General features: G+C 39.5%; 1 protein-coding gene across 17 annotated transcripts in view; it reads right to left on the bottom strand.

Annotated features, from left to right (window-relative positions):
• LDB2 (LIM domain binding 2) overlaps positions 1-18,979 on the bottom strand; it is a 408,642-nt gene that overhangs the window by 235,450 nt on the left and 154,213 nt on the right. The window lies entirely within an intron of this gene.

Raw genomic sequence — 18,979 nt, 5'->3', positions numbered from 1 at the left:
TAACTACAAAAAAGCAAACCAATATAAATCCAAAGATATCTGAGGCAAATCCACCACCTTTGAAAAAACCCATCCAGTTCCTTGCCAGTTGTGGGTGAAATTCTAAGAATGTCCCAACAGGAATTCAGAGGCCTTGCCTTGAAAAGTAGATCCGTTCCTTCAAAGCAGCTTTGTGTAAACAATTTAACCTATCAATCTCAAGTTGCTTAGATTCTAATCTGTTTTCTTATGGATTTGAACCTGCTGCACAGAGAAAAGAACAGTCCCCCTCCCTAATGAACCGTTGTTTCAAGACACCCGGCTTTATGATTTTCACATCCCACCCTCACCCTTGCCTTTTCAAAGGGGCTTGGGACTTGGTTGGAGCTTTCTTTTATAAATGCAAATACAATTATTAGTTATGCATTTCAATACACCCTAAAATGGTAAAGGACAATGCTCCAGCACTCACAATAACAATACATTCCTTTTCAGCCCCTGCAGAGCTCCAAATGTTACTTCATTAGTGTGGATTTGATCACAATGCTCTTTGCCACCATAGCTTCACTTTCGGAGCCCAAGGAAGCTGCAAATTTTATATAATGTACGATTATTAACTTACATCAAACAAATCACAGTGGCCCAGTCTACTGTTTTTCTACGAATTCAATTCCTCATTAATAACCTTGATTATTATGCATGGATAGAATAGGATTTTATAGTACAGATAGCCTGAAATTGCCATGGCAAACTCATTACCATCCCCAGCCATAGTTCTATATAGAAGTCAAATTGGAAAACGAGAGAAACTGCCTAATACAGAAAGTTTTATTTTGATGAGAATAGCTGAGATGATTTCTCATCTGTTTGGGCAAACAAACATGTACATCTGAAGGATCGGCTGTTAGGGACCAAGAAGAGGGAAAAAAATTGTGGAGGCATTCTTTTCTGAAAAGAGGTTTGGCAACAAAGCGAAGCCAGTGTAAGTTAAAAATGAACACTCTACACTTAGAAAGCCAAATTATGCAAATCCACCCACTTCCTACCTAGCTACTGTTTCTCTGCATCGGCTGACTCTTTAAGGTCCGGGGAAAGGCATGTTCACAACCCGCTGGGCCAGCTGCTGAGGTTACACACTCAAATCACAGTCGGGAGAACTAGCCTTGACTGGAGCCAGACACACATTTTTACAAACCACCAGAACAGAAAGAATAAAGCTGTAAAGTAGAACAAGCTCTGCACTCAGACGCCTTCTTACTTAAGCTGAGTGTTCAGATCAAATAGCAACAAAAGATATGGTCCAAAATCAGGTACGCTGCTTACTACCTTGATAAAGCCTACTTTCCCACCTCTAATTATAATGCAAGGTAGGAATAAATAAGATCCAACCTAGCCACTCATGATTATAAGGTGAATTGGAGTCATTTAAAATTTAACCCTGGAGGAGACGTTGTGAGCAGAATAATTGGAATAAATTTTAACAGATACCCAATGATTAAGAATTTGGAAAAAAAAAAAAAAAAGGTGGAGAGCTGTTTAGGGCTATTATCCAGCTGGAATAGTGGTCTTGACCTCTGATTCCTGAGTTGGTCTAGAAGTTCTTGACCGAAAAGTGTGCATAAATACAGTCTAGAAATTGGCCTGTGAATCAGGATCTGCTGCTGACATAGCAGGCAAGGCACTCTGGGTTACAAAACCAAACATCTACAACTTGGGGGTTCATGTCTCTGCCTCAAAGGGAAGCTACAGAGATATCACACAATAATAAAGAGAAAGCCTTGTGGAAATAGCAGCCCTGGGTAAGAAGTCTTGGTGTGGCACCAGCTAATTCAGGTTTGCTCCTTTTCCAGCAATCCCCTGATAGGCTGAGCACAGCCTTGTGATATGGCAGGCATGTGGGAGTACCACTTTCTGATGTGATGCCTTTCCCCGTCTCCATGACTGTACACAAACCACCCTAGTCATCAAGGCAATAATTAACTTCATTTTGATGTTGCCTAATTACCATGTTTACTTTTCACACTATCATCACATATTGGCTTATTTTTAAAAAATATTGTTATTAGTGGTAACAGATATAATAAATAAAATCTGAATACTTGGGAGAGACAGAGCTGCAGAAGACAATGCCTATTTTTAGAGAGGCAGCCTGGCACAGGGAAAAGAGAACAGAGTTTGGATTCAACAACAAAATCTGAGTTCAAATTTTGATTTGGCCATCATTTTCTCATCTGATAAATAAGAATAATGATACTCACCTTTTAGAGTTGTTGGCTGGATTAAATAAGGTGCTTTGTGTAATATTCTTAACCTAGTTTGCAGCTTAAATGGTAACTGTAGTGACAGTGATGATGGCTAATAAAAAAATGGCTAGTTAAGTCAGTTTTTGGAGCCAGGTGTTTGAAAACCCACTCACTGGGGTAATGCATCCAACAACTATGTATTTAATCCTGTTGATTAAGTAAATGAGCAAATGAGACAATGAATAAATGAATGAATGAATGGAAATGATTTAAGAAACATGCCAACTTTACTAATCACTAGGAATTTCAGAAGTGGAATCTCTGTTTCCTGGAACAGTGCCTGGTACTCAGAATTTGTTGTCACGAATGAAACGAGACTTCATTAAAACAAAAAAAAGGTTCTCCAACAAACATAGTTGCACTGCTGATCCCTATTTCCTGGCTTTCACCTTCCCCGCAAACCTACACAGAGATGTCCCTCTGCAGACACTCCCCTTCCACCCAGAGTCCTTCCCACCCTCTGAAGCACCCTCTTCCCTTCCTCTGCCCCAGCCCCCTGGCTGATGCCCGTATCTGGCAGGCCCTGTCTTGCTCACCATGTCTCACCAAAGATGAGGAAGTGCTGCTGCTGCTTCCCATCTTCTGTTTTTCTTTTCTTTCTATTTGTTTTGTTTTGTTTTGTTTTTTGTTTTTGTTTTTGTTTTTGTTTTTTGAGATGGAGTTTTGCTCTTGTTGCCCAGGCTGGACTACAGTGGCACGATCTCGGCTCACTGCAACCTCTGCCTCCTGGGTTCAAGCGATTCTCCTGCCTCAGCCTCCAGAGTAGCTGGGACTACAGGCGCCCACCACCACACTTGGCTAATTTTTGTATCTTTAGTAAAGACAGGGTTTCACTCAGTTGGCCAGGCTGGTCTTGAACTCCTGACCTCAGGTGATCCACCCTCCTCTGCCTCCCAAAGTGCTGGGATTACAAGCATGAGCAACCGGGCCTGGCCGGCTACTTCCCATCTTCTAAGGGCTCGTGTTGTAAAATGCCATCACATGGGTGCAAAAGAAAGAAAACAGTCATCATTCCTCCATGGCAGGGTTTGATGCTGAGGGTAACGATGAATGATGTATGTAGTGGGGACATCAAATTATTAGTGCCTGTCCACACCGGGGCCTCCTGCCACTCGCGTTTCACATCAGTCTCCCCGACGGTCCCCTGATTGGTGGGAGACAGGAGGGGAGATGGAAGCGTCCTGGAGAATCTGTAAGAAGAGAGGCTCAAACCACCTCTCCAAATGAAGAGCTGCTTTCTTCCTGAGGCCGGCTGGATTCTCTTCCCTTCTGCTTGTCTGTTTTCAAATCAATGACTATATAAATAAATGAGTGAGAAAGAATAAATCTTTCTTAAAGAAAAAAAATCCACATTTTAATGTGTAGATAGTACCCGCTGTGTGAGATGGGGCTTAACTTCTGCCCTCCTCCCATGCAGGTGGCTAGATTTAGTGACTGGCTTCCAATGAGTAGAGTGAACGAATATTCATTTCAATAAATGGAGAAGGGACAGAAAAAAAAACCAGCAATTCTACAGGAAAGAAACCTGGCAAACACTACCTTAACTGAGAGATGAAAGTTAACATCACCAGCGATGGCCTGTGGATATCATGTGCCCCCTGATACAATGTGACAAAAGGGTATTTCACCTCCGGAATATTGTTTCAAAACCTACAACCTCAGTGTAATCACAAGTCTAATCACAAGAAAAACTATGAAAACTATACATTCAGATTAGTAAGCACTACAGGATATTTGCCTGAACAGTACTTTTCAAGATGGACAAGATAGTGAAAAATAAAGAAAGACTGAGAAACTGTCATAGACCGGAAGTCACTGTTGGAGATGTGACAGTGAACGCAATGTGATACCCTGGATGGAAAAACTGGTGAAATCCAAGGAAAGTGTGGAGTTTAATTAATTAAAAAGAGACAGAGACAGAAGAGCAATTATCCAGGAAGCTGGACTTAGAGATGCCACAGTCTCTGAGCAGCAGCCGGTGTATACCCAGCAGCACCAGCCATCACTGGCCAGCCCAGCCTCGTGGATTTCCTCCTCCACTCCTTCCCACCTCCAGCTCTCTCATGCTCCTGAAGCTCAGCTCTGGGCAAGAAGGGTCCTCTCTCTCCACATTCTCCATCTACCTCCTTTGGATCACAGGCACATGTACCCTAGACTTCAGCTCACCTGCTTCATTCACCCGCATGCCTTTACTTCTAAACCCTCCATCGCTCCCAGAGAATTACCAAAACAAAGTCAATGAAACGTTTTCCCAAATAGGAAAATTAGACTCAACACACAACACTTCTGAGTTTCTGTCCCCAAAAAGCAACAATCCAGTCTTTATGTTGCCTGTTTGCCTGTATTTTTTAAAACGTTGTTTCCGCCCCCAACTTTGACTCTTTTGTCTAATGCCTAATCTAATGTAACATTTCGGGAGCCTTTTGAATTACATAAATGTGACACTGAACAGGAGTGGATGTTAATGGCTTTAGTAGAAAACAATGGAGAAACATACTAAATTTAGTACAGGAAATCCAGTGTTCAAACCTGCCCTTGCTACACAAGTGGTTGTGTCCGCAAGTTGCAGAATTTTCTTAAACACATGATATCAAACTATGCAGGTTTGGAAATATAATCTATATCATACCTTCAAATCCTTGAGTGTTGACAGTCTATTTTTCAATTTATTTAAAAAGAAATCTAGAATTTGACTTCTTTTGTTTGTAGGAGGTAACATAAAATGTGACAGAAATTCATATCAACAGAGACCTCTTCATAAAAAGATTTAATATCAAACATTTAAATTAATAATGTTTTTAAAACCCTAACCAGGAACACAAAAATTGTTAAGTGTTTTCCCTGAGGTATTAGTTCTGATTAAATCTCCCAAAATCAGAATAACAAAAAAACTATTAATAAATTTATGTTTGGCATTAGTTTTAAATATAAATGTTAAAAAGATACTGATTTTTTTGTATAAGTAAGCAAAGAGTGAGCAAGACTAGAAAGTTAAAATGTATTTTTTTTTGTAACAATAACTACTGTTGCTGAGTAAAGTGGACTTTCTTATGTATTGCTGGTAGGAGTTTAAATTGATACAAATTTTAAGAATCAAAATTTGATCATGTCTATTAAAAGTCTTTAAATGTTAAACAATATTTTATTTTTTTTTCTTCACTTATTTAATTTTATTTATTTATTTTTGAGACAGTATCTGGTTCTATTGCCTGGGCTGAAGTGCTGTGGTGTGATCATAGCTCACTGCAGCCTCAAACTCCTGGGCTCAAGTAATCCTCCTACCTCAGTCTCCTGAGTAGCTGAGGGTATAGGCGTGAGCTCCCACTCCTGTCTTCAAACAATAATTTAAATTTTTATTTTAATTTAGTGTTTTTTCTTTTGTGAATTTATTCTAAGAAAGAAAATTCGATGTGTTCACAAAAAATTAATGACAGGATGTTCATGAAGTCACAATTAACTATAGTATAAAAAACTAAGGCAAATAATATTCAATGACAGGAGATAAGTTAATTAGATGAAGCTAATTCATAAAACAGAATATTTCACAGGCATTAAAAGGGACATAATAAAAGAAAATTTTATGACAAAAAGGTGGTTGTTGTGTGTTGAGCAAAGATAAGGACAGGTTGCAGAGTGCACACAGAATGTTTTCGATTCTGTAAAGAAAACACATAAACTTGGAAAACAAAGAAAAATCGGAAGGGTATACACAAAAATGTTGAATGATTTGTCTCTGAACTATGCAATTATGGATAATTTTTACTATCCCTCTTTCTTTTGCTTTTTTGTGTTTTAAGAATTATCTTCAATGAATATATGTCCCTTGCATTTCTTCTCCAATGATTTCTATTTCTCAATGGAGGGACTTTAGAATAAGGACTTAACTGATTCCAAATGACTGGAACTAGTTGTCTACAGATATTATTGAGTTAATATAATACCTGTCTATAGGTGCTATTGAATTTACTAGTCATTTACCTGAGTTTGCTCTAATCCCAAATCACATTCCGTTTAGTTTAGTAGTTAAGGTGACAGGTATAGAAGCATCTGTGTAAAAGCACATGATTTAGGGGATCTATTTAGAACATCCAACCAATGGTATCAACACCTGATGTGGTCAGTAGTTTTGGAGGAACCTAAAAATGGGATGTGTCAGGAGGGATTTCAGTAAAACAAAGTTTAGAAATATCACAAGCCCTGTTATTTGATACACCACTGCTCCTCACCCGCCTCCCCAACACCAAAAGGGATGACACAACTTTGTCATCCTGAGATTCAAATAATGAAGAGTATTTTCTTTTATAGGAAGAAGAAAAAGGAAGCAGAGAAAGAGGAAGAGGAGCGGGAGGAAGATAAGGAGAAAATCAATTAATGATAAAACATACAAGGAACTTTGAACTCTGGAAATTATTTTTCTATAGCCTTCATATGAAGCCAACCACTGCCCAAGACTGAAAGCTACCGCCTAGCCTTTACAACTTTTGAAAGTTAACCCTTCGGTACATAAAATTAATTTTTACTTTGCTATACAAAATCCAGATTTATGTATGTCAAATGTGAAGAGACACTTTTTCTTTCACATTTTCTATGAAGACTTTTAAGGCTACCAGAGGCATCCACAGAGGGAAGTGAAAATCTGGTTTATATGTATTAAGTACAAGGAGACAGAGAACATTTGGCAAATTAATGAACAAATGTTAGCATTGTTAAGTGTAGAATGAATGAATATGCGAATGGATGAAATAACATTTGCAGTCCTATATTGAATAAATTCTTATCAGAGATAGTTTACTCATACTTTTTGCAAATCTTCTGAATTCAGGCTGGCTGATATTTCTAGTAATTTGGGGTCCTTTGATAAGGGGGGTAGTTTAAAACTCTGGGCCCAATTCTTCTAGCTTGGGAAAATCCCTATCGTTCTGGAATATGTCTCAAAATCTTTGTGATAGAAGAAAACAATTAGGAATGAAAGAGAGACAGAAACTGAGAAAGAGAGATTGAAAGAGAAGGCTTTCCAGTTCTTCCAGATGAAACTTTCAAGTGGGCTCCTCTTTAATTAAACCAATCTAAGGCACCCCCCAGATCATCTTCCTTTAAAATCTTGAATTTTGACCACCCTATCAGTTTCTGAAACTCCTTTCGATGATATTAAGTATTTAAACATTTTTGGAGACAATTTTTGGAGGCATGAACGGCAAGTAAAAAGCAAAAAAAGAAAGAAGGTTAAGTCATTATGATTTCAAAATATATTAAAGTAGGCCAGGCATGGTGGCTCATGACTATAATCCCACCACTTTGGGAGGTTGAGGCAGGCAGATTACTTGAGGTCAGGAGTTCAAAACTAGCCTGGCCAAATGGTGAAATCTCATCTCTACTAAAAATACAAAAATTAGCCAGGTGTGCTGGTGCATGTCTGTAGTCGCAGCCACTCAGGAGGCTGAGGCACAAAAATCACTTGAACTTGGGAGGCGGAGGTTGCAATGAGCCAAAATCGCACCACTGCACTCCAGCCTGGGTGACAGAGCAAAAAAGAAAAAGAAAAAGGAAAAAAAAAAAAATACATATATATATATATATATATATACACACACGCGCGCGCGCGCGCATACACACACACACACACACACACACACACACACACACACACACACACTATTCTTAATGAAATAGATTGCATTTTGTACCTGAATTTAGATGTCCATATTTTTAAAAATTATCATTATAATATAAAAATATCAGTTCATTTGTTGGGTTATATGACGGTTCTTTTTTTAAACATAAAATAAAGGTACCAAGTATATTAAAGCAACTATTTTTAATGAAATACATTGCCTTTTACACTTGAATTCAGATGTTCATACTTTAAAAAATTATAATCACAACATACAAGTATCTGTTCATTTGTTGAGTTACATGAGGGAGGTTTTTTGAACATAAAATAAAGGAATCATACAACCACATGGTACAATTAATATGATTAATGGAAGAAAAATAAAAATTAAACTTGGAATTGGAGATAGGAAACAGTCACCAGATATTTGACTGTGAGAGCTCCATAAATATTCCTTGGTTTTGTCTTTTTAGCACTAAACTGTGACATCTTCCATTTGAAAGAAATCAGCTTTGTTTTCAATGCTTTCTAAGAGACAGTTTCCATCATTTTTTCTTCTGGCAGACACTCGGCTATTTAAACTCTCCTTTTGTCTTTTTGCATTCAGTTATATTCCTGGCTCATACTGCCCTAAACATGCCACATACGAGCCTTGGAGGTTTATAGGTGTCTATCACGATGCATCCTCTGTAACAGTTGCTTAGCTACATCGTACATCTTTTGTTCTTTGCCCATGGATCAATCCCACCAGGCCTCCAATCGTGCGAGCTGTTCTTTTGATTGTCCCTCCATATCCTTTGCCCTTCCCGCTGCTAAAAGCAGCATGGCAGGTACTACCTCATGAACTTTCTGCATCGGTTTGATTTTTGTCTCATGCTAATGTGATACTTGTCTAATAGAACTCATGGACTTCTGGGACATAACCACTTATGCTTCTCTCTTCCACTGGAGAACTGTGTTCAGGATGAGATCTAATTCATGTATATGAATATACATTTTTCTTCTATACTAAGTGACAATTATTCTGTGTGTCTTGATGCCTTACTCTCTTGCACAGGCATATTTTCATTCATAGTTGGACAGGCTTTTCAGCCCTAATAATGACTTGTAATATCTCTTTAATGCAATGAGTATATTTTACTTATAATAGAAAAAAATCTTATCCTCCTTATAAATACAACTTTCAGTAAGGAGACCAAAATGCAAAACACAACTCAGAAGTGTATGGCTAGGAAAGACTCTCCCAATCAGTAATGCGACTTGTGGACATAAATCTGACCTGTGAAAAAAACACATTCACTTTCTCCAGTAATCGAATCAAAGACATAATTGGATAATTGAGAATGGTTATAATCGAGTTTTTCAAATTCTGCTTTGCTTCTGATTCATATATACAGAATTCTGGGATGCTTGTCAGCTCCAGGGATGGTGAGCTCTGCCTGTCATTCTGGGGCAGATCGTCGCATTTTGGAAAACTGTTGTTTTGAAAGATCTTCCTTTTAAAGCACTACAGTTTGTCAACATGTGACTTCTATCATTTCCAACGAGTTGTGGTATATTCATTCAACAAATATCATTCAGTAGCAAATATAGTGCCAGGTGAAATACTAGATATTGGAGATTAAGGGGTGAAAAGGCTGCAATTACTGTCCGAGGACATCTCCAGAGAGATCCCAGCTCAGCACATATAAACAGATGACCGTGCATTATGAAAGCTATAACATAACAGATATGTGTGCCACATGTCACTGGCACAGAGAGAAGGGACAATGAATCCTCCAGAGGGGACTAGGGAATGAGGTGGGCTGTGATATCTAAGAACCTGTACATCAGGAAGAAAATAAAAGACAGGAGTCCAGTCAGATCCAGTCTATCCCAAATCTATGGTCTCTTCACTCTATCAGCCCAACAGATACATGCAAACACTCCAAGGTGTATTTCTTTACTTAGATTTTTTCAACCTTTATTATAACTTCTCAGAGAGGTTTAGCTTGACTCCCCTCCACACACCCCACGCCAGCTTTCACTGCTGCCCCCATAGAGATTGCTTAAAACATCACATATATTCTGCTCATAGCAGTTATCAAAACTAAAATTCATTAATAATTAGTATAAGCTTTACTTTATAAGCTCCTTATTCTGCAAGAATCTAAAGTCTAAATTATCTATGATGTAGAGTCTACATTATAAACCTTATGAGGGTAGGGGCCCTTGCTATCTTGTTTGATGGATTCCCCCGAGGAAAAGTAGATTGAGCAACACAGCAGGAACACGGTACGTATCAGCTGAATGAACACATGAATGAATCCATGACTATTTCTTATTTTCTTTTTTTTTTTTTTTTTTTTTAGACAGAGTCTCACCCTGTTGCCAGGCTGGAGTGCAGTGGCACGATCTCAGCTCACTGCAATCTCCACCTTTCAGGTTCAAGCGATTCTGCTGCTTCAGCCTCCCGAGTAGCTGGAACTACAGCAGTGTGCCACCACACCCAGCTAATTTTTGTGTTTTTAGTAGAGACGGGTTTCACCATGTTGGCCAGGATGGTCTTGAACTCCTGACCTTGTGATCTGCCCACCTCGGCCTCCCAAAGTGCTGGGATTACAGGCCGTGCCCAGCCAACACCATTTCTTATACAACATGGTTTTGAGTTATTTTACCTACAACCAACTCCAGCTGGTTTAATGTGTAGCTTACAGAATTGAACCCACTGTTTTCAGACTTGTCTACCTTTTCTACAAGGGAGAAAGGCATTTTACAAGCCACAGAAGCCCCTAAGTTTGGAATTCTCCACCAGAAATGGTGAAGAAGAAAGACTTTTTCAAGGTCCTGAAGGGTGACTATGGTGACAGGATTCAAAGCCCCACACACAACAGACATGTGGCCAAATTCTTCCCTTCTTCATTAGCCAGTATATGAAAAAAGCAGAGGATGCTCATGGAATCAGGTATACCCAAGACTGTCCCCATCACCTTTTCTAAAGATTTCAATCGGTTCAAAACACAAGTCTCTTAAAAACCACACAGCAGCAAGTTCTAGCCAACCAAAAGCATTTACTATTTTCCCAAAATACTTTCTTTGCCTTCCTTGGGATGTGCTTCTTGCACTCCATTTCAACCTCACTGACCCTCACCTCTATCTCTGCCTACTTGAATTATACTCATTGTCTCTGCCATGCCTCCCAACCCCTATAGCGGGAAATGACCGCTGTTCTCTGGCTTCACAGGGCACTTTTCCCTTGTTTGAAAATGCTTGTCAGGGCCAGGTGCAGTGGCTCACACCTGTAATCCCAGCACTTTGGGGGCGCAAGATGGGTGGATCACTTAAGGTCAGGAGTTTGAGACCAGCCTGACCAACGTGGTGAAACTCCATCTCTACTAAAATACAAAAATTAGCCAGGCATGGTGATGCACACCTGTAATTCCAGCTACTCAAGAGGCTGAGGCATGAGAATTGCTTGAACTCAGGAGGCGGAGGTTGCAGTGAGCCAAGATTGTGCCACTGCACTCCAGCCTGGGTGATAAAGTGAGACTTTGTCTCAAAAAAAAAAAAAAAAAAAAAAATGCTTGTCAGGATGTCTCATATTATAAGATAATTATGTACATGCTTCATGCCCTGGTGGTAGAAAGAATTCTGAGTGGCCTCCAAGATTCCCACCGCTGGTATATGCACCCTGTATAATCCCACTCCTTGATCATGAGTGTCTCTTGTGCCTATGAGGTGATATTATCCCATGATTCATTTTACAGATGCAATTAAAGTCCCTAATCAGATGACTTCAGGTTCATGAAAAGAGAGATTTTCTTGGGCAGGTCTGATATAATGAGGCAAGAGCTTAACGTTGGAGAGTTGAAGGGAGAGGGATTCTCCTGCCTTAAAAAGGCAAGCTGCTTATTGTAGAGAGGACCCCCATGCCAGGGAGCAGTAGAAGACCTACAGGGATGCAAGCAGCCCCCAGTTAATAGCCAGAAAAAAAAAAAAAAAAAAAAAAAAAAAACAAGAGAAACCTCCATCCTATCACTGCAAAAAAACGAATTCTGCCAACAAGCCTCAGCCCCAAATGACACCTCAGTTTCAGCCTTGTGAGAGCCTAGCCAGAGCACCTAGCAACCTAGCCTGGACTCCTGACCCAGGGAAACTGTGAGATAATACATGTGTGTTATTTCGATTCACGGAGTTTTTGGTAATTTGATATTCTGCAATCAAAAACTAAAATACCTATTAAATAGATTGTCTCCAATTTTTTGCACATCACTAAAATCAAGGCAGTTAATGACACTTCCCCCTGTACTTGGCTCTAAAATATTTTGAAGATTCAAAGAACAAAATATGGTATGTGCTCCCTGTAAACTATGTTTCTTCTAGACTGTTTAAAATGAAAATGAGAGTATGGAACTTTTAGCAAGTTACTAATAAATAGACTCATGTGGCTTGTTTGTTTGTTTTAGACACAGTCTCACTCTGTCACCCAGGCTGGAGTGCAGTGTCTGGATCTCAGCTCACAGCAACCTCTGACTCCTGGGTTCAAGTGATTCTCATGCCTCAGCCTCCCGAGTAGTTGGGATTACAGGTGCCCACCATCATGCCCAGCTAGTTTTTGTATTTTTAGTGGAAACAGGGTTTCACCATGTTGGCCAGGCTGGTCTTGAACTCCTGACCTCAAGTGATCCACTCGTCTCCGCCTCCTAAAGTGCTGGGATTACAGGTGTGAGCCACTGCACCTGGCCAAATCACACGGTTTTTTTGTTTGTTTGTTGTTTTGTTTTTTGGTTTTTGTTTTTTGTTTTTGAGACAGAGTCTCACTCTGTCACCCAGACTGGAGTGTAGTGACTTGATCTCAGCTCACTGTAAGCTCCACCTTCTGGGTCCACGCCATTCTCCTGCCTCAGCCTCCCAAGTAGCTGGGACTACAGGCGCCCGCCACCACACCTGGCTAATTTTTTTTATATTTTTAGTAGAGACAAGGCTTCACCATGTTAGCCAAGATGGTCTCAATCTCCTGACCTCGTGATCCACCCGCCTCGGCCTCCCAAAGTACTGGGATTACAGGTGTGAGCCACCACACCTGGCCAAGTCACATGTTTTATAAAGAATGAGGAAAGAATCCTGACTTTATTGCCAACCAGCTGGGTTGCCTTGAGCAAGTCAAAGCAAAGTCAATTTCTTGGTATGTTAGCTGTACATGTAAATACTGATTATAATAGCTATTACTCATTGATAAACTCCTGTGTATCAGGGATTATATGTATATTACTCACAAATACTAATAACAGTGTCAGAGAGACATGATTTTCATTATACAGATTAAAATGGTGAGGCTCAGAGAAATCAGCTGTAACACCTGAGGTCATATGGTAACTGCAGGACAGGGTCGTGATTTGAAGCCAAGTTTGTCTGACTCACAGGCCTGGGCTATTTGCCTTTAAAGTGAGGGGTTATGTAAGGCATTCTCTAATTGGGTTATCCTGGAAATGCTGACTGAGTATGTGATTTCCACAGAACAAGGCAGGGAGAAGGCCCTCCTCCTCTACACCTCAGAGGTAAGTCACAACTCAGTTCCTGTTGGTCCAAATGAACGCAGGCTGAGGCAATGGCAGGGACCCAGAGCCCAGGCGGGGAGACTGCAGGGATTTAAGAACTCGTTTACTTAGAACAGGGAAAAGGAAGTCAAGCGTGAACTTTCTGAGCTCCAAAGATATTCTCAGGGCCCATTTGCGAATAAGCATAAATCTTCAAATTTATCCAAAGTTTAGCAAATTCACAATGACAAATGTAACAGTTCCTCTAAATTGAAGTTCATCTCTTGGCAGTTTTGGAGGCTTGGAGAAAATGCCAGCAACAAGGACTTGGAAGGAAATAAATCTTTAGATTCCCTGAAAACACAGAGAGTTATTGTGGAAGACATATGGAGGACCCCATACTGCGTTAAGAAAGAAAATTTATAAATGTCAGCTTCGTAGCAGCAATGTCGAAGGGATTTCAGCAATCCACACTGAACTACAATAAGAAAAACAGGCTGCAGGTACACATTTGCCATGAAGAACTAATTATGCTTAATCTGTGCTCTTTCTGGGAGGAGCGAATGAGGATAGAAGGAGGTAAGTTTCCAGGATCCAGAGTAAGAGATTAGAATTTTTTTAAAATCCAAACAGGTCATGTTTAAAGATTCTCTACTGTTTAAAAAAAAAAAAAGTTCTGAATAGTGGGATGGTAAAGGGTCCACAGTATGGGCCCATATGGCAGAAGAGATGAATTCTGCATCTTTGAAGACCTTGCTTTTGTCGTCTCTTCAATACTAATGGTCAGTCTGACACCTGCTCCCAGGTTTGTAGTGACGATGGAATGGCACATGGTCACCAAGTACTACTTGTCAAATATTGACCATGGGTCTTTCTCTATCACAGAAACAGGCACAGTGACTCCAAAGGTGAATGACACAGTCTTCATCCTCAGTAAGCTGACAGATGGTCCTGATTTATGAAAGCATTTCCTAAACTGTAAAGCATTACCAGAATGTTTATCATTTTAACTTATTAACTAATCCAGTAAGTTATTATTGAACATATTTGAAAACCACCAAGATAAGAACCTACTAAGTGTCTGATTCCATTTTTTTTTTTTTTTTGGCAAATTATAATATTACAGCAAGAGGTACTTACATGGGACTAAAAATTCAAATCTGTATCTGTCTCTTTTTAGCCAAAACCATAGCTAATATTGGAGAGTTTTGATTTTTTTTTTCTTTTCCAAAGGGAAATAGGTAATAAATGAAACTGCAATTTTAAAAATGGGAAATAAGGGCCGGGCGCGGTGGCTCACGCCTGTAATCCCAGCACTTTGGGAGGCCGAGACGGGCGGATCACAAGGTCAGGAGACCGAGACCATGGTGAAACCCCGTCTCTACTAAAAATACAAAAAATTAGCCGGGCGCGGTGGCGGGCGCCTGTAGTCCCAGCTACTCAGGAGGCTGAGGCAGGAGAATGGCGTGAACCCGGGAGGCGGAGCTTGCAGTGAGCCGAGGTCGCGCCACTGCACTCCAGCCTGGGCGACAGAGCAAGACTCCGTCTCAAAAAAAAAAAAAAAAAAAAAAAAAAATGGGAAATAGGTAGCCGGGTGCAGTCGATCATGCCTGTGATCCCAGCACTTTGGGAGGCTGAGACTGCTCACTGGAGGTCAGGAGTTTGAGACCAGCCTGGCCAACGTGATGAAACCCTGTCTCTACTAAAAATACAAAAATTAACCGGGCATGGTGGCACGTGATTATAGTCCTGGTACTCAGGAGGCTGAGGCAGGAGAATCACTTGAACCCGGGAGGTGGAGGTTATAGTGAGTCTAGATTGTGCCACTGCATGCCAGCATGGGCAACAGTGAGGCTCTGTCTCAATAAATAATTAATTAATTAATTTAAAAAATGGGAAAGTAGGAAGTAAAGTGTAATCATATGCATTCCTAATTTCCAGGGAATGGGTCATCTTCTCCTCAAGGTTCTGAATGAAGATTGTGCCAATTAAAAGGTATCCTGGTTGGCCACAAAACCCAGAGCTAGAAACCGAAGGAACACAATGGAAACACCAGCTGTCAGGAGCTGCAGCAGGACCTCAGGAACGATGCTGCAAACATCTAATGAGAAATAGAAAACTTCCTACAACTCCCATAACTAAAGTCGATGAGGCAATGCTGAAGATGAGCCTGGATTTAATAAATCTTTTAATATTTCCACAGCTGGGCCTGCTTACTCAGGGCTGGTGGACCATTTTCTTAAATAAGGCATGGCGCTGGTCTGACATTAGTTTAACAAGGTAATTATCAAGTGAAAAATAGCTGCCGCACTGCTGTGAACCTGAATAATAACTCTCATAATTACTGATTTTGGGCCCATCTTTTAAAATAATAATAGAGCTCTAAGTACTAAAGCATTTTACAGGAAATACATTCCGGTACAGTGTCTAGAAGGGTGGAGAACTATTAAGGATATAATTAGCGGTTTATTTACATAATCAGTCAAACACCATTTATCATTTCTCTTATGGTCCTATTGAAGGAAAGCAAATAAACATGAGAACTAAGTTATTTTATGCAGGCAAATTTGAAAAAGAGAATTAATATTAATTGTTTTAAAGCTTGAAAGTTGAACTTTCTAAATGCCTCAAGGGAACACTGAATAAGTATAGCTCAGTTTGCCAAATACTAGTACTTCTCACATATGACATGACAGACATTTCCAAAGGAAATTTTGCATGGACAAATACATCTCTCAGCTAGCTAATTTTAATCTTTGGAATATTTTCAAAGCTTGAATTAATTCTGAAAACACAGACACAAATAATTATCCTTTACCTGAGAACCATCTCAGGTGGTTGATTTTTATCTGCAATATGAGAGCAACATGGAGATGCCCTGTGTGTCTATGAGGAAATAACCTCGCAAGCATTACTGACTGGGACAAGTTCATAATTAGATTTTGAAAGAACTCTTGTGTTTTCATTGTTTTCAGTGTAACAACCTCATCCTGACATAGCAAATGATGCATTTTTCAAAGTAAAACAAAGACAAACAATCGAATTGCAAATAAGATTATTCAAAGGCAGGAATAAGTCACACATAATGTATTTTTTAAGGAAAGTGTGTAAAAATAGTGTAATGCTCTTACTGCTTTTGATAAAATGGAGAACAAATTTTGATGTGGAAGGGAGTGATGGTGCTGTGCTTCATTAAATGGGAGGGGCTTTATTACCAGGCTCCTAGGTGACCTTACATCCTCCTTTTTCAGATCTTCAAAATGATAATTAGTGTCATCATTGTCAAATTCGAGTCCTCCTGATTTGTTGAAAAGCCAAAATACATATTGTGACAGGGAAGTTCCCATCAAAGAGTATTAAGGAGAATACCAACTGGGAAAGGATCAACTTCATAAAAATAAACAAGTATGGCATAATGGTTGTGTGAAGCTGATTCTCCTGGAAGAAATAATAAAAGCAAAATACATGAAGGCACCCAGTTCTGTAAGCTCCTGAATTCAAATACTCCAATATGATTACCCTGATTAAACAATAAATAATGAAACATACCCTGATGGGTAATTTTGTCATGGAGCCTCTACATTCTTAATGAAATCCATCTGAACATTGCTTAATACAGTCGCAGAAGAGTGCTAATTTAACCTGACTTCAACAAATGCTTTATTTTACCTCATCTGCATAAATAAGGTGTGTTCACAGTTCGAAAACATGACATGAATGTGAAGATTAAGCTATACATTGGCTTGTGGGGAAGGATACCTGGAATTGGCTCACTCCACTAAACCAAAATATCACCAACCATTATTATCTAAAAGAAATACTGCACACATCTCAGCTGAACACTGTTTTTTCCAAATACTTCATGTTTAAAAAAAAAGAGTAATAATGTAGCATTTGGAAATGATGTGTAAAAATAATGTGAAGCATTATTAGGAACAGATTCATAAACAGAGGCAGAGGGTATCTATATGAAAAAACATGGCTAAGATCTGCTAATAATCAAGTCTTTGAAACAATAGCTCACTGGATCTTTAGTTCCTCCAAAGCAAGAGATTTTGTTCATTCATCTTCTTATCCCCAGGGCACAGAAAGATGACACATGGGAAAGTCATTGAGGAAGGTTATATAAACAAATAGGTGTTTCCACTGAAATTATACCCAGTAAGATGCATTCAATAAGATTCAAGTACCTAGTTAAACATTGCTGAGAATTACTCTTTCTGTAAAATTTGACGCTATAATTGGATTTACCAGGAGGTTTTGAGACTATGTGGTGAAATACTCTAGCAATCTGATGATCCAAAGCACCAAAGGGAAAAGACAGTCTTAGCATTGTAGGTTGGGTAGGCATGATTTTAGTTCGAAGTTTAAAATACGAGTCTCAGCCAGGTATGGTGGCTTACGCCTGTAATCCCAACACTTTGGGAGGCTGAGGTGGGTGGATCACAAGGTCAGGAGTTCAAGACCAGCCTGGCCAATATGGTGAAACCCCATTTCTACTAAAAATACAAAAATTAGCCAGGAGTGGTGGTAAGCGCCTATAGTCCCAGCTACTCGGGAGGCTGATGCAGGAGAATTGCTTGAACCTGGGAGGCAGAGGTTGCAGTGAGCCGAGATTGCACCACTGCACTCCAGCCTGGGTGACAGAGCAAGACTCCATCTCAAAAAATAATAATTAAATAAAAGATTATATATATATATATGTATGTGTATATATATATATGAGAGTCTCAAGTCCTTGTTCTTTTTGCGGACAAATTTTTAGATTGCTCTATAATACAAAACAGGCCGCGGTCACTTGAGATTGTGATGGTGGAAACTTATTAAAATATGGGAGAAACCATAGGTTTAGTAATGTGCCTGTGGGCTAGATAAACAGACATCTTGGGTCACATTTGTACTATTTACCAGCACTGCATCATCTGTTCAAGTTACGAATATCTATTGAAAGCTTTGTATTTGAAAGACATAGTGGTAGAGTGTTTTCTGCCATGAGTTTAAGAACTAAGGGTTTTAGAAGGTTAGAAAGAACTCTTTGCCAGGCTGAATCTTTTCCTGCTAGGAGCAGACTTGATCAACACCCCCTTCTCCATGCCTCATTGTACTTTTTACATTTTTTATTCTATTTTTGTTATAAAAATTGTATGCATTTAAGGTGTACAATATGTTTTGATATACATATACTTAGTGAAATGATTACCACAATTAAGCAAACTAATATAGCCATATCCTTCTACAATTTTCCATTGTTGTGGGAGCACCTGAAATCATCTCTTAGAAAATTCCTGGTATATAATACAGTATTATTGGCTATAGTCATTATGCTGTACATTAGGTCTCTAGTGCACCACAGAACTTTGCTTGCACTACTCTTCAGGGTGGATGCTACTGCATTAGAGTTCATCATTTATGGGTCTGTCTCCCTTGTTATACTGCAAGTTCCCCTTGGCAAGCCATATATATCACAGTCCTATTTGTGGGCTCAACACCTGCCCAGATGCCTGGCACAACTGTGGAAGGCCTGCAATGCAGACTTTGGACTTAAATTCAGGCAGACTTTGACCTGCATC

This window comes from Rhinopithecus roxellana, chromosome 2 (genome assembly GCF_007565055.1).
Source record: "Rhinopithecus roxellana isolate Shanxi Qingling chromosome 2, ASM756505v1, whole genome shotgun sequence".
Taxonomy (NCBI): Eukaryota; Metazoa; Chordata; class Mammalia; order Primates; family Cercopithecidae; genus Rhinopithecus; species Rhinopithecus roxellana.
The sequence above is the reverse complement of the archived record's forward strand: the minus strand, read 5'-3'. Positions and strand labels throughout refer to the sequence as shown.